The following is a 15,879-nucleotide window of genomic DNA, read 5'->3' as shown; positions in this document are numbered from 1 at the left end:
ATGACTTTGGCTGAAACAAAATTGGACTGACTTGACTTCCTGATATGGACAGTGGAGAAAGGAACAATAAGGGTTTTCTAACAAACAAGGTCTGCAGACTATAAGGCTCTTGAAGAAACAACAGTTACACCAGGGTGGGTGGTGAAAAAAGACAGACAGAATTAGATCTATATGGAGCAAAGGAAAGAGAGGAGAGCAAGGAGAGGGGAGTGGAGCATTTTGGGTATTTTGACACTTGACCCATGCCTGCTTCTCCCAAGGAAAAATCTTGACTACCTGTAATACTGGTGCTGTTGGCACAATGCACACCTCTCTTGCCTCTGGAAATCTGGAAAGGGGTCTAAAGGGAAAATATTTTCATTGGAAATCATCGGTTGATACCTAAGCAAGGTGGAAGTAGATCTGACACCTTTTGCTTTGAGCCTCTTGGCAATTGCATCTCCTTCCTGTTTTTGTGCTCAGCCCAACATGCCCTAACCAGTGACAGCGGTGATGGCTCACCACAATCCCTTCAGCTCCCCTGACTTGGTCTCAGGAGTTTTGTTCCCCCTCCCTTTCAGTCAGGCAGCACAAAGAGATTAATTTGACTCTTCAACTTAGCATCTAGTGGAATTCATTTCAAATGCTGCTACATTTGGAAGAGAATGACACAGTACATTGCATGTAAACAGAAGGTAAAGCCTGCTCAGTGGCAGAGACCAGACACCTGACGTTGTTCGCTGAAGCGTGACTGGCATTTTCTTGCAAGACTCATCATGAGAGATGTTTTTTCACATGCCAGCCACCCTGAGTTTCCCCACCTCACATACTTCAACTGACATAGTATACTTTGGAAGGGCGCCAGATTCTATTAATTAAACTATTATCTCCTCTCGCTTTTTTTTTTTTTTTTAACTTTGGTTTATTGAAGATCTCATAGCTCTGAGGAATCCATTGTTTATTTTAATTAGAAACAAGGATTTGTCTGGAAATATGTACGTGACGCTAGCTTTGATAACCATGCTGTGGCTGGATTTTTGTAATATTCCCAGGTGAAAATGAAAATGCTGCTAGCTTGAAATTAAGGTCACAAAAGTATCTTTCATTTCAGCACAAACCTTAAAAAAACCCCGAAAATCTCCAGTTAAGACAAAACTGAAGATCAGCCTCATTACACATACATTTATTAACTCAAATTCATTCATGGCTGGTTACCTCCAAGACACAAGTGTACAATCATCGCTATAAACTTAACAGGATTTCTTTGCTAATTTGACAGATACAGTGAAAAAAAAATATTAAGGTAGTACTCTACCCTGACTTTATAGTCAAGTGTTTGCACATGCTCGTGCTTCTGAAGTTTAGGATCTTGCTAAATGCATTACTAGCCATGAGACAAAAGATATTGCTACTCTCTGGTCTTAGTTACTGTAGTTATTCTATAATTAGACAGGTTAATTAGTTACTTTAAAGTCTTAGAGAATCTGCAGAAGCCCCCCTCTTCCTCAGGTGTCTGGGTTAGGTGTGCTGCTTCCTACACATGGCTTCTCTCCCTCCCTCTTTGCACTGCAAGATTTCTTTATCCCACTTGCCAGGCACAAAAGAGATGCACACATCCCAGAATGAACAATCCTAAAGGCACAGCTTTGGAGCTGTTAAAATGTTTGAGATGGATGCACAGAATTCAGCACTTAAGCTTCATGGTAAAGGCAGCCCCAAACAGCACACTCAGAGATTAATCTGCTTGTCAGACAGGGAAGCCCCATACCATACTGGCCTCTTGCTAGATGCTTGCGTTTGCCTAATGAGCTGTCCAGTTTTTGGAACTGGCTTTAGAGTAGAATAGACAATTTCTTTGTACCAGTTATCAATAGCTTTATACGGTGTTTAATTCATCCTCTTAGGGAAGTTCATTTGGGGGTGAAACTATCACTACCTCCAAGGGAACATCTTACTACTAACTTATTGTTTTTTTTTCTCCCTTAAAAACATTGAATGTTGATGTAGGGAATTCTCTGAAAACCACAAATAGACATTTGAAGAGTTTCATCTAGTCTTGGCTCAGCCTTAGCATTTCAATTACCAGAGAGAAGAAAGGAAGGAGCATGAATGAAAGATTGCCACTTAGGATCTTGCTACTTAGTAGAATGACTGATCTGTACTGAAAAGGGTTAGATCAGTTTCTCTGGGAAGAGACAAATTATAATTACTAGCCATAAGGTCAACTATGAAAGGCAAGTTGCTTCTGTTTTGCATTTCTTCCATAATATCCACAAGCACAATAAGCTCCAAAGTGTAAATTATCAGACCCTGTCTCTCCCTCTTCTTTTCCTTAGTGTGTGATTGAGTATTCTGCCTGGGAAAGTGACACTGAATTCTGCTGAAGTTTGGAGCAGAGGCAATTTTGCAAGGCAGGAGTTAGTAGTTGTAAGACCAACCAGCTTGCTGTCCACTTTCAGCTCTGTTTGCAGTCAGTTCTTCAGCTAAAACTCCTTCTCTTGAAACCTGACAGTGATATTCATGGAAAGACTTCTGAGAAGACACTGCCTGTATTCTCTTTGACTACTGTGGTGCACATACACAAATAAGTTACACATAGAAATATATTTGGACTCCCCATCAGAAATTTGCCTCTGTATGTGAAGCCAATCTGGTCAAGGAAAAAAAAAAAGCTGACTATATGCCTTTCCTACAGCTCTGCAAGGGAATAACCTTGTTATCAGTGGAAGAGAAAGATGGAGAGGGATGAATGCCCTGACTGCAGAAAGAAGCATCTGCAAGGTTTAGGTACCACTGGCTTAGCTTATCCTCAGCCTAGAACAGGCTCTGAAAACCACCAAAGAGGTGTTAAAACTAGTCTTGAAGAACTGCTGCCAGCAGCAGCAATTTCATTTGGCATGATGAGAAGAGAAAGAAATTATAACCTGTACTTCCATTGCAGCTCAGACCATCATGTGATACGATCAGCAAAGACATGCCTTGACCTCAGGGTCTTTACTCACAAAGGTAAGTTTTACATGGGAGGTGAAGCATGAAAGATTACACAAAACTGCCCACTCAAATTGTTGCAACCACAAATGCAACTGATATTTGAAATATTATATTTCTGGACAAACACTCTAATAAAAACTCAGGAAAAAATACTGAAATGCAGTTACTACCGCAGCACTGCAGCAAATGCAACTTTAAGCCTCAGTGACGTAAATCCTGGCTTCCTGTCTTCATTGGGTTTGAGTCTCTATTAGACATGACTTTCAAGGACTCTTTCTAAATACGCTGGACTCTTCTGCTGACTCATCTCCAAACCAGACCAGGTGGGTCCCATTAACTTCAATTCAGGAAGTTAAAATATGGAGAACGTCTCCACAGTCAGCCAAATATTTTGGCAAGGAAAAACCCTGGAAAGGAGCCAGTTCAGGAAGCAGCTCAGGATAATAAGGTTTATATTTGTTGATGAAGTAAAGGAAAACCCCAAGGTGCAGAGTGATTTGGGTGACTCAACCTGCTTACAATCTCCCATAACTGTAATGGGCCCAAGCCATTGTGTTTCAATTCACATGTAGTCCTGAATATCTGGTTGAAAACTGATATTCCGGGTATAGAAATCAGAGCAACTATTAGAGTGCCATAACTTTAAAAAGAAGATGGAAGAAAGTTGTTAATTTCCAGCCACATTGCTGCGAATTTGATTCCAGCTAACTTTTGGGTTTTCCTATCATTTTTGAGAAAGATCCAATCACTTTACTTTCAGTTGAAAAACTGACTACTAAAAATGAGCTGAATGTTTTTTCTGAAGTCAGTTGGCCAGATGGTAAAGAAGTACAGTGAAATTCCCAGACAAAGAAGAAGAACTTGGAATGGTCTAGAAATCTATTTTGATATTTCTTTATGGACAGGGTATAAGATAAGGTATTTTTCTGTTTCTTTGGAGAAAAATTAGAAGATAGAATAGTTGGAGATGAAAGAATTAAGTGTAAGAGCCCAGATCTCTGATTTACTAACTATTTTGTAGTCTTATTCTTACACCACAAGAATTTTGCAAAGCATTCCTCAAGAGCGAGCTATATTAGATTAGAGGTTTATGAAGAAGAATTGAGGACAAAGTTCCACTGCATCCTGGCTGGCCACCGGTCTGACATCCTTAAGTAACATCAGTTTCCATAGCTAATGATATAAACGGCAGGGAAACAACTAGAACAGCTTATAAGTGCCTTTGACTTGACAACACAAAAGGCAAAGCTTTTGGCTTAAGTCCAGAGTGATCCTGGAAACCTCATTTTTTAATTCAGAGTGAGACATTTCAACTGGCTTGTAACTATGATCCATTAATAAACCTAGATCTGCTAATATAACATCCCTTCTAGAGAAAAAATGGTAAAAATGGGAACGGTTATTTATGCCTTCCTAGAATACCACTGTGCCTTTTTAATAACAGGCTTACTTCTAAATGTAGGGCTTTTCAGTGATTAGCATTTCGAAGTAAGCTGTAGGCATATAAGTAATTTTTGAGCTTTAACTTTTGTAGTTTATGGAGCTTTTTTTGCTTCCCTGTCTTTTGAAAGTGACTATTTAGGGAATTATTAGCTAAAAAGTATTAGAAATGCCACTGGTATTGCTGCCTTTCAGCTCCTCTGTAATTGGAAAGCTGGTGAATCCAGATCTACAAAGGATAGGCAGCCCTGTCTGATTTACCAGAAATACTTGTAGCAGCTAAAGCTGTGACACCTCATCCCATCCAAACCATCGCTCAGTTCCCAGGTATGAAGGAGTTTCACCTGAAGTAAGGCTGTGTGAAAAACCCTTCTAATCATGCATCATGTACTGCTCAGTTCCAAATTCAGCTGATACACAGTGTTTCCAGCTCTATCTCCAGTTTCAAGAGAAAGACTGTTTCCATCTTTTCTCATTGTCTTCTTCCCACATATATATATATGCCAAAATACCAAAACTGGACAAAAGCCTTTTTCAGGTGAGACCCTGGGGGCAATTCCTCCATTTTTGTCACTTGACCTGGATGCTTCCAACACATAGAGCCAGCTTCTAGTACTGGAAATCTTGAAACAATTTTCTTTTCCATTTCATCTCTTGAATGTAAAGAGGGTGAGTAATCCTTCCTTAACAATTGAGACCAGCTTATATCCATAGCAAATAGAAACACAATCCCAGTAGCCATGTACTTGCCATTTGACAAGATATGACATATCTGACACAATATCTGCTGTTTTGTTCAGTCTGGCAGACTATCATTTCCTTGCAGAGTTTCAGTAATAAATTTACAGACCCATTTAAAGCTATCCCTCAGGGGCTATTGAACAAGGAAAGCGGTGCCTTACTTATAAAGTTAAGGATACTGGAAACAGAACTGAGCTCCTGTGGAGCCAGTGGATTTGAATTGCATCACTGTAAAGACAAAAACAAATAAAAAAAAAAATCCCCCACTCTACAGAAAATTATGTATACATTGCATAGGAATAGCTGTTTGATATAGATTAGCCTATTCTTCACTCTAAATATGATACTCTTTCACCTACTTAGAGAACTAAGAGGAAAAAAAAACAATTTTCAAGAGAGATTACAGTGAAACCACAGATTCTGTCAGTTCCTTCAGTCTTTTAAATTCATTCAATGATTTACTTATTTTTATGGCAAAATCATCAGTGATTCACTGCTTACTCTGTTCCCAGAACAGAGATATCTAATGCTCTAGTATGACAAATTCCAAAGAGAAAACTATTTTAACTTGCTTTCTTTTTATGTAAGTCCTGTTCTCATCTATTGCAAGCACAAGGACTGCTTTGGTAAGAGTTTAGATTAAAAGAACAAATGGAGTTTTACTGTGGCAGAACTAGGTCCAATAAGCCTAGTTTTCCATTTATAGGGACACTAGCAGATGTTTTTCTTTAACACAGGTTTGGGGTATGTACCTGAAATCATGACAACAGGCAATGTCTTTAAAAGGAGAGGTGTAATAATTTCAAATAATAATGACAGAGGTCTCCCCATTTTTTTTATACATGTGAGTGACATCGCAAAGCCAGAGTGGATTATATGAGACCTTAATCTTACTCAGTATTTTAGCAATTTTAAAAATAGATGCTTCTCCAGACTGAGACTTAACAGATTTGAAAATCTCTTTGAATTTTTTTCTCCTCCAATAAAGCCTTCCAAAACTAGTTTACCAAGATAAATGCTGAGAAACAAACAAAACTGAACAACCTCTCCCGTCATCTCTGTATCAGTTTCTAGATTCAAAGCAAGTATATTCTACAACAAGTCACAGCAGTCAAATATTGAGATATACAGTTGACCGATCTGGTCAAGGGATTTGCTAATTCCTAATGTAGGAACACCACACATAAATTTGGCATTCTGTAATGTAAGCATATTTTCATTCTGTCTCTTTAAAATATTTATCAGTTGGCAGCACTCTGAAATATCAATCTGGTGGTAACAAATCAGAGACTAAAACCATGCACCACTTCTCACCCTGGGATGGTGGGCGGTTTTCACACCGAGATGGAGGGTCAGGCAGAAGTCTCCCATGCCTAGGTGGTCAGGTTAGGCACAGATTTCTCTACACTTCAGAAAACTTTGACTCCTTCTTCACCTACTGAGGCCAACACAGCTTCAAGCTTGTTGTGATCTACACTTACTTGCTATGCACATTTCTCTCCCAGGTATGTTATTTCCATTTCACAGAATTTACTTTTACTGTTGGTTTAGCTTTTAGCCTAACTCCTGTTTTTTCCAAGGCTGCTAGGAACCACTGACTAGTTCCTCTACTGGTTTTCCCAGATCAAAATGTCATCTACACAAACCTTTGTACGTTCTATACCATCAAACAGTTGTTGTATTTTCCTTTGAACACCTCAGGTGTTGAACATAACCCAAAGGGCAGTCTGAGGAAACAGTGTCTCCCAAAGGGGGTGTTGAATGCACAGAAATGTGTGCTCTATTTTTCTAAGGGCACCTGCCAGAACCCTGCTGACACATCAAGCATAGAAAAATATTTGCCATCAGCCATCTCTCCCAGAATTTCTTTGCCTTTTTACATGGTTATTTAGTTCATTTGGGTCTATATGTAAACAAAATGCTACACAATATAGGCCTACCCTGACAGCACATTGATGGAGAAACAGCAAGCAATTAGAAAAACTGCCAGGCTTGGCTTTCAGTTCTCTCCCTTCAGCAGGAGGAAACTCTGTCCCAGAAGCATCACTAAGGAGAGGTTGAGTTGTTTCAGGTCTCTACTCTTTTCCCCAAAGGCTGTCTTCAAGCTCTTCTTTAACTGCTTAGGCTTCTTGCCCTTCCAGTAATTCACTCCCTGAAAATCATTATCACTATTTTCTATGTTGTTATTGCAAATTGTTTACTTTAAAATGCTTGTTAGCCTATATAATTCCTTGCTGGAAATAAATGACCAACAACAATGCTTAGTTTTGCCCATTTAACTTTTCTATGGTCTAGGGCTTTTTTTTTTTTTTTTTTTTTTTTTTTTTTTTTTATTCCAGCGTGAGTATCATTATTCCCAGCTCCAGCTTGGATTTGTAGCCAAACTAAAATGAAGAAATGTCCTATTGACTTTCAGGTCAACAGTCTATTCATCTTCTGCTGCAACCCTTTCCATCACCTTTGTGAAGAATCTCTTCATATCTTACAGTCCGCAATTCATAATACAGCATTATATGTTCAGAATTAAATAGGACTAAAACTACAAAAGCAAAGGGTATTATTTGCACAAAGAACTCAACCATCGAAAAGGAACATCAAAATAGAGAAAGACTCATACGTGGCTGGATGACTCAAGAGATCAGGCACTGAAAGACAATGAGAAAAATGACACCAAGAACTCAGAGGTTTATGTGAGGAGGACCAGTTAAAGAATGGATACATGAGAGGTCATGGCCTGAAGGCAACAAATCTTAACTGGAAAAGACAACTCATACCGTGAGGGAGCCCTTTTTAAGGCAGAAGCCGTAGAGACCAAGGTGATAACAGCAGAGCTCTCCAGTTCCACTTTGTTGAATAAAGGCTGGGATGCATTGATTTGCTCCTAGGTTGCATGCAGTACAAACAAGCTTCCAACAGGATAGGACTGGAAGTTACTCAGCTTTTCACCTACAACTAACCTCAGCTGGAACTGCAACACTCCTCTCTATTCTGGACAGAAACTCCAAAGAAGAATCAAGACTATAATGTGTTTGCAATTGTCTTATTTTTGAAACATCTATATTTTCCTTGGATATTAAAAGACATGTATTTTCTTTTGCAGGCAAATGCATGACATATGGCCTAGTTTTTCCCTTCAGAAAAGGCATAATGCCATCACTGAGCCATGATTGCACAGTTGTTAAACAGCAGGGATTATCGGGCAGGACAATATTAAGTGGTATTTAACAGCAAGACCAAAGTTCCTTGTCAAATGCTTGACTTAGTGTTCCTTGATTGTTAGCATCCCAGCAATGAGACCTTTTGCACTGAACCATTTTTCATTTTGACAACAAACTACCGCAGCTATCCAATGTTGCCTTGCTGGAGCTGACAGCAAAGTATTTTTGTGGCAGAAATATTACTATGTAGTGGGGTTCAGGGCTGGAGGATAGACGGTTTTATCCCTTTCCTTTCACAGTGCAATGGCATTCCAAGCAGTAGGTGTCCTGAGTCACTGCCTGGCTAATGTACTCAGTATGATCCTCTGTCTAGTCATAACAATGGTGGAAAAAAAAAAAAGAGAGAGAAAAAGAAAATCAAACCCTTGATGTAATTGTTTAAATTACAGACTACCTTCTTTTAGATGCATCTTAATGAAGATGTATGGTGGGAGACAAGGGGATAGGGAAGGAAGGTTGAATTACTGATTTAGGGGTGAATTTCCAAAAGGTTTTTAGAGAACCTGAAGTGCCTTTAAACCTCCACCAAAGCTGTTTTTATTAAAGCACTAAGAGTGCTTATGAAAGTTATAGTGTGATGTGAGCAAAAGGCAGGAAATAAAGGGAAAAAAAGGGGGAACTTAATGAAGGTTTAATCTTCAAGGGAATATGGACTTCAAGACTGTAAATCTAATGGAATGGTCCTATATTCCAATGTCAAAAGCTGCATCTTATGCCAGAAAATTTAACATTTTCAGTTGAGAAATCTAGTTTTAAAACCAGCTATTTATACTGTTAAAGGATGAGATGTGGTAGTTGGAGAAAGCCATGTTATTTTCAAGGGTCTTTCCTACTGACAGATTTATTAGGGAGTTTATCAGTCCTTTTCCATCCTTTTCTGTATGTTCATACTCCCTTTGTACTTCCAGGCTGGAAAATTTCCATGAAGAATCCTGAAAATTTGATTGTGAGGTACTCTGGAAACAGACATAAAAGCACACTGTTTTTCACTGTAAGAGAAACAAACTTAGGAGTTTGCTATCTCTATTTCTGATATTTATTTTTAAATTCCTACATTTCTTTAGTTTCCCTTTTCTTCACGTTTCTCTTCTCCCTTTTCTCTTCACTCACCTTAAATTCATACCTTGGGGTTCATTCGTTTAAAGTAATTCCAGTAAGATTCCTGGAGAAACAGTTGCGTTAATACTAGAATTTAATATACAGTTTATTTTTTTGCTTCACATTAATTAAAAGGGAATTGTCTGGACCTGGCTATCTAGAATGTTTGTGGCTTTGAGGTAGCAGCTGGTTCCCATTCAAACCTTTCAGATATACAAAAAAGATCTTATGAAAATCCTGCTAAACTGAAATGCCAATGAAAGCTTTTTTTCCCCTATTCTCCATAACTGTTGTACGTTAAGATAAATATTGGAAATGTTGGCTATCTCTGACAATATTATTGGACTGAGAATTTTTGAAGTTGTTGATTTCTGTATAGAGTATGCTATCATTTAGCACTCAAAACTTTCTTGCTGTTGGTTGGAAACTCCATCTGTGTGCTGGGAAAGCCATGTTCCCTCTGTTTCTTGATTTACCACGAAAGATTAAAATGCTGTGCCCCAAGCTTTACATATAACGTTATGAAAAATGCAGAAGATAAAATATAATCCAAATGTTATTCATCCTTATACATACTTCAATTGATTCATCTTGTCATTCTTACAACATTAAAATTGTAGGCTCATCTTAATATAAATGAGAGAAATTTTCTGAAGGTCTAATCAAATTCAAAATTGAAAAAAATCCTATTATTTTGAACAAAGAAAATGAAGATAAAAATTTTCAACTGCCCTGAGAATATTGCCCAACTCAGAAATATGAAAAGCCTATTAATTATGATTAGCTTAAATGCTATAGCTATTTTCTCTTTTCTCATTTATTCATTCACTTAAATCATATGGTACAGAGTTCTTTACCTAACTTCACACTAATAGACAAACACTGAAGGAGTAACATAAACTGTAAAAATAGCTCACACAATGCACTCGTCCTCATTTCTTCTTTCAGTAAAATAAAGGAAAATCATCATCAATAAACAACAGACTCAATCCTATAGTAAGGAACTACAGAATAGAGTTTCTATGTTTTCATGTCTGTAAAATGACACTAGACTTGGCTGGGTATAATGTGACTTGGAATTAAAGTAAAATAATCTTCATGCGCTTTAAAGCAGCAGTAAAACTTCCAAATTTGTACCTAAAATACAGATCTTCAAATGAAATTCTACATGAATTCCTAGTGACTGACAGAATGGACACTGGACCATATTTTAGTATCTCATGAAGCGCTCTGTACGTATACCTTTTCCTGCTTTCACAAAAAAAGTAATCTTGTCTCTTGCCAGAATATTTGCCTTCCAAGGTGTAGTTCAGCTGCTATGGGAATTGCATAAAACAGTTTGTTCTCAAGTAATTAAAACATTTAAAATAAAATAGTTACACCACCAATAATCATGCCTTTCTAAAAATGGATTAAAATTAACACCTTTGGTCCAAATATCTCTGAACGCTGTGGTCTTTACTAGTATTCAAACTAGTATCTGAATGCTGTAGTTAGTCTCTAATTTCTATAATGAGCAAACCTAAAAACCTGTATCTGGATAACCCTTAAATTAGGGATGTTTGAGGTCTGGAGCCTGATCAAGTTGTACACTTTGTGGTTTGGGCACCATCTGTATTCCCTTCACATCTATCTTCTCTGTGGATGCACTTGTTTTTAAATGCTTATTGCTTTTTATATTGTGCATACTCCTAAGGAGACAACTCAGGGAGGCCCACCTGTGGTACCATTGAGACAAACAATGTGATGACCCTTCTGAAAGCTCTTCAAAATGCCAGCTTCTCAGTTTGGTTTATCTCCCCTCACAGCTATTCCAACAAGAAACTCCCTGAATCCTGTAGCAAATCTCCCTAGGCTACAGGACGAGGGATGTTCCTTATAAGAAGGTGCCTAATTAATCACCAAAGAGACACAGAGCTTCCTGCCTTGCTCCACCTTTGGCAAAGTTCATGTCCAAAAGCTGAATGAACCATCAAGACTTTTAGATCTCTCTACCAGCAGTGGCTAAGTTAAAAGTTAAAACAATTCAGATGTGTCCTAAAATGAAAATTGATCTACTGGCATTTCCTTCAGTGGATGACGCTTCAATGGCTCAGACAAAAATGAGACACTGAATTTGTAATTTAGATGCTTTTGGCAAGCCTTCAGCTCCAGACACCTCAGGGCTTTGTCCAGCCTAAGAATTCAGAAATACAATATGGCACATGGAATTTTATAGGAATAATGAAAATCCTTCATTTTGCAAGCCATATTTACAAAAGAGAGTACAGTTAATCACAGCACTCAGAAATTAGCTATTTTCTCCAATAGACACAAATCACCTCCACTGTTAGACCCAGGCAAGAAGCTGCTGCTTGAATGGTGTGCGTAAGGAAACACATCTGAAGCCGCCAAGGCAATTTCAGTAAGGGCAGAGATGAGATGCATGGCAGAGGACGTGCGTGTGCCTGGCAGCTGCTGATTCATGAACATTTGCAGCCATTACTGTCATTAAGATAATAATTTCAGACTGGAAAAAAAATTTTAACAGGAAGGAATAGTGAAGAGCCGGTTGTCACATCACGAGGTACATGAGAATAAAATCTTGCTGTGCTTTATTTACATATAAGCCTAAATCTTCTACACCTGCAGGCATACAGGTATAACTCTATAAAACTTTACTTGTGAGTGAATTCAAGAAAAAATATTGTAAATATTTTAAAGTGACTGTTCTATGCATTTCAGGTAATACTGATGACAAACGAATGGCCTCATTCTATGTGGTCATATTCAGCATACAAATCCATCAGCTGGTTATTTTAAAGCACAGATTGTTCAATATATATAAAACTAAAGTGCACCTCAGAAACTTGTTAAGATATACATGGAAAATATATTACTTCATGAGTACCCTAACAACTGTTCCATCAATGCCCCTTCTTAGGAAAACCTCAAGATATCACAGGGACATTTATAACTTTAACAGTCTTTGATCAGGAAAAAAAAATCAAAAAGCGTTATGTTCAGCAAGAGATCTATAAGCATTAACAAAATAGATGATCCATAAATCTGTGACAAGTGGTGTGTGATAGCTAGGTCTCTTCTGACATGAATTAGAGCCCAGCATCCATTACCAAAGGGTCTTCTAAACTATTTCTAACTCCTGTCCCCACCCCAAGCTATATTTTTCCCTTCTTTGCTCTGAAGCCACAAGTCTAGAGGGTTCTCAGTGTGAGCTGTGCCTATGTCAAAATCACTTCTCACCCACAGGAAAATTTTTTAATATGAATTGGGCTTTAAAAAACTTTACCTTGATTTAGTGAGAATATAAAGTGGGGCCATAGTCAATGTGTTGTTTGTATGCATCGCAATGAATACTGTAACCTGAAGGATATCTGCTACCAAGGCAACATTAAGTACTAACTCACATTTAAAAAGCTTCCAAAGAAGCTCTTTATTCAAGGCCGAGTTTTTAAAATGAGCAAAGCAACATTATCTAGAAGCAGACATTCAAAATATATATAAATATACAAGCCTTTTAGATAAACACACTTCCAGGGAGTTTTTTGCTGCAAGTGATAAGTTACCTCAGTACAGCAGGGGTTGCTGTATTTTATTGCTTTTCAGGAGACACAAGTCAACAGTGAGAGTGAAGCAGTTTAGGCTAGGAGTCAGCCCCAAGAGAAAGGCAGTGGGGACACCACTATTTGCAGTCATACAGTTCAACATAAAATTGCAAAAGAAGTCTGTGGAGCTGCTCCTGTAATTTCAAATCCATTAGCTTCCTTCATGCCATCATTTTAAGAAGGATGAAAAAAGGAAAAAACAGAAAAAAAGGAAAAGAAAGGTAACCACAGATTTTATGGGCTGACAACTGATGGCTAAGCTACTGGTATATTGGCTTTGAGTGCAGGATCCATTACAGATACCTAAACTACATTTTATCCATAAACTACATTTCAACATCATTGTAGCTAGCAGACTCTGCAGGAGACAATGGGAGTTGGTTGACCTCCAGGGAAGCTGGGGAAAGGTCTCCTGGAAAGCTGACTGTGGCACAACCGCTAGTGTGTATTATCTTCTGGCATAATCAGACTTTAAGCTCAGGGAGACTTTGCCTCCTGATGCAATTGGGAAATCACATCAGAAAAGAGATTAAAGTGCAGGGTCTCAGCCTCTTTTCTCTCCTGCCATTTTGGCTGAAGCAATCTCTCTGGATGACTTGATGTCATATAATACACTCACCAACTGCCTTAAAAAAATAAGCGGCTTTTGTGTACAATGGGACGTGTGTGTACAGACCTGCAAAACCACATAGATGGAAAAACAGTCAGCTATTCTTCAAACCTAAGTGAGTCCTTTCCTCACAAAATCTTCTTAAAGCCCTTTCCAAGCATTATTTAATTTTACTAAACTGTGCAACCTAACCCCTTGCAATATCTCTATTTAGCAGCCGGAAAGACTGAGGGATGGGGAAATGAAATGTGCCACCTAAAGGGGTAAGTACGAAAGAGGTCTGGGCTGCTGTCTTGACCCATGCCCTCTAGCTGAGATCTACAGGTAATCCTCCTCCATGCATTTTCAAAGTATGAAAACTCAGTAAATAGGAACTATAAAGTGCTTCCAGTTTTTGAGGAAATGGTTATAACTGTGATTCTCTCAGTGTGCGCCCAGTGGGAGATACAGGAATATTTTTACCCATCTCAGCAGTTGACGAATTTTCCCACAGATCTTCTAGGGAGTTCAGATGTCTTTCCAAAGCAATAAAACCTGAGATTTTTAATACTGACATGTTTCTGTTTCTCTTAGAAAAATCTCCTCAGCCCTTTAACTCCCCTTGATGGTTACCTTTAAGCAATGGACATTGACTCTACAGGCAAAAAGGCAGTCTCCCTTTAAAAGTAGCATTTTTGGAAAGTCCATGTGCCCATTGCATTATCTCCCTTTGCTGTCATCTCAGCTTTGATCTCATAGCTTTTCATCCTGGTGCTGGGAAAGACAGCTCTTTGGTGCATCCTGAGAACTGTGTCTGCCTGGAGCACATTGTTCCCTATCAAGCCACTGCAGGGCCATCTCTCAGCAAGCATCCTCAATCCGTCGAAGGCAGGAGCTCTCAGTCAGACAGTCTGCTAACAGAACCTGTTAACGATGAACTCCTGGCATACGACAGGACAGAGATGTTTCACATTCCAGCCTTTGATGCCTTTTGGACCTTAGCTGAAAGACACGGTGTCTTCAGACATGGTGGAGAAGGGACCTTACAGGCAAGCAAACAGACTGAAAAAGCAACGTGGTTGTTTAACAAATTAAAGGAGGGGAAGTCTTAGTCCAGACCATTTGGAAAGAGCTGGAAATGACAGTCATTCTTCTTAAATTTGTTCCCTTTTATTTCCCCTTTGCAAAAGCATTGTTAGAAGAGAGATGATTGTGGTTGAAGGCATGAGCCAGACATTCACCATACATATAGGTGTACTACATTTCCTGTATATCACAGAGGATGTTAAAGCCTTTATCTACATTCAAGTACCTACTTCATTAATAAACCTCTGCAATACATTGTCTTGAGATGTGATGCAATCTACGTCATTGAAGATGAAAAACAATTAATAAACCTGCTCGACTAGGTGACCTCTAATGGTTCTTCCAGCACTAATTTCTATTATTTGCCATTTGGAAACACAATGCCCGTTTTAAAATCTCACAGGTAGGAGACATCTGGTACTTTAAGAAAGCATTTGGGATTGTTACCTGCATATCTATTCACCCATGTGAACCAGAAAACAAGACTTACTTTTTGTAACAAAAGAAACGCCTTGAGAGATCTTCTATCACTTGATAAAACAAAAGAGAAAAATGAGCAGCTAATTAGTCTTATAATGACTTATTTTCTACCCCCTCCCTACCTTATTTTAAATAAAACCTGATGATGCAAAGTATTCCTTGGCTTCTTGCTCTGTAACCAACCAGCTCTCTGTGGAAAGAGCTTCTTTTTTTATGGCTACGTATTAAAAGTAAACCAGCCCATGCCAGGTTTGGATAAAAGGCTATTTATTTTCAACCAATTTGATAGCTGCAGTTTTCGGTAATTGAATTTTCTGTGGTCAGAGAAGCAGTAATCTTAGAAACCAAATAAATATTTTTTAATAAAATGGAACACTGAGAAACCCTATAATAATGTCAAATATGTAGCCACTTATGGATGGATAAATATTTTAAGAAATTTACATCTCACCCAATGCTTTAGGCCTTAAGCTTCCCTGGAAATTTCAAACAACGCTATTTTATTTTGGGGAGGGGATATGAGGGGAATGGAGTGTGTTTAGATAAAGAGCTAAATACTAATCGTTCAGTTTGTAGCAGGTTTTATTTCTAATATTTATGTGGCGGTTGCTGGTTTAATCAAGAAAAGAAAAATCAAAAAACATGTTCTCAA

The sequence above is a fragment of the Aquila chrysaetos genome, chromosome 5 (assembly GCF_900496995.4).
Source record: "Aquila chrysaetos chrysaetos chromosome 5, bAquChr1.4, whole genome shotgun sequence".
Taxonomy (NCBI): domain Eukaryota; kingdom Metazoa; phylum Chordata; class Aves; order Accipitriformes; family Accipitridae; genus Aquila; species Aquila chrysaetos.
This window is presented reverse-complemented; position numbering follows the sequence as displayed.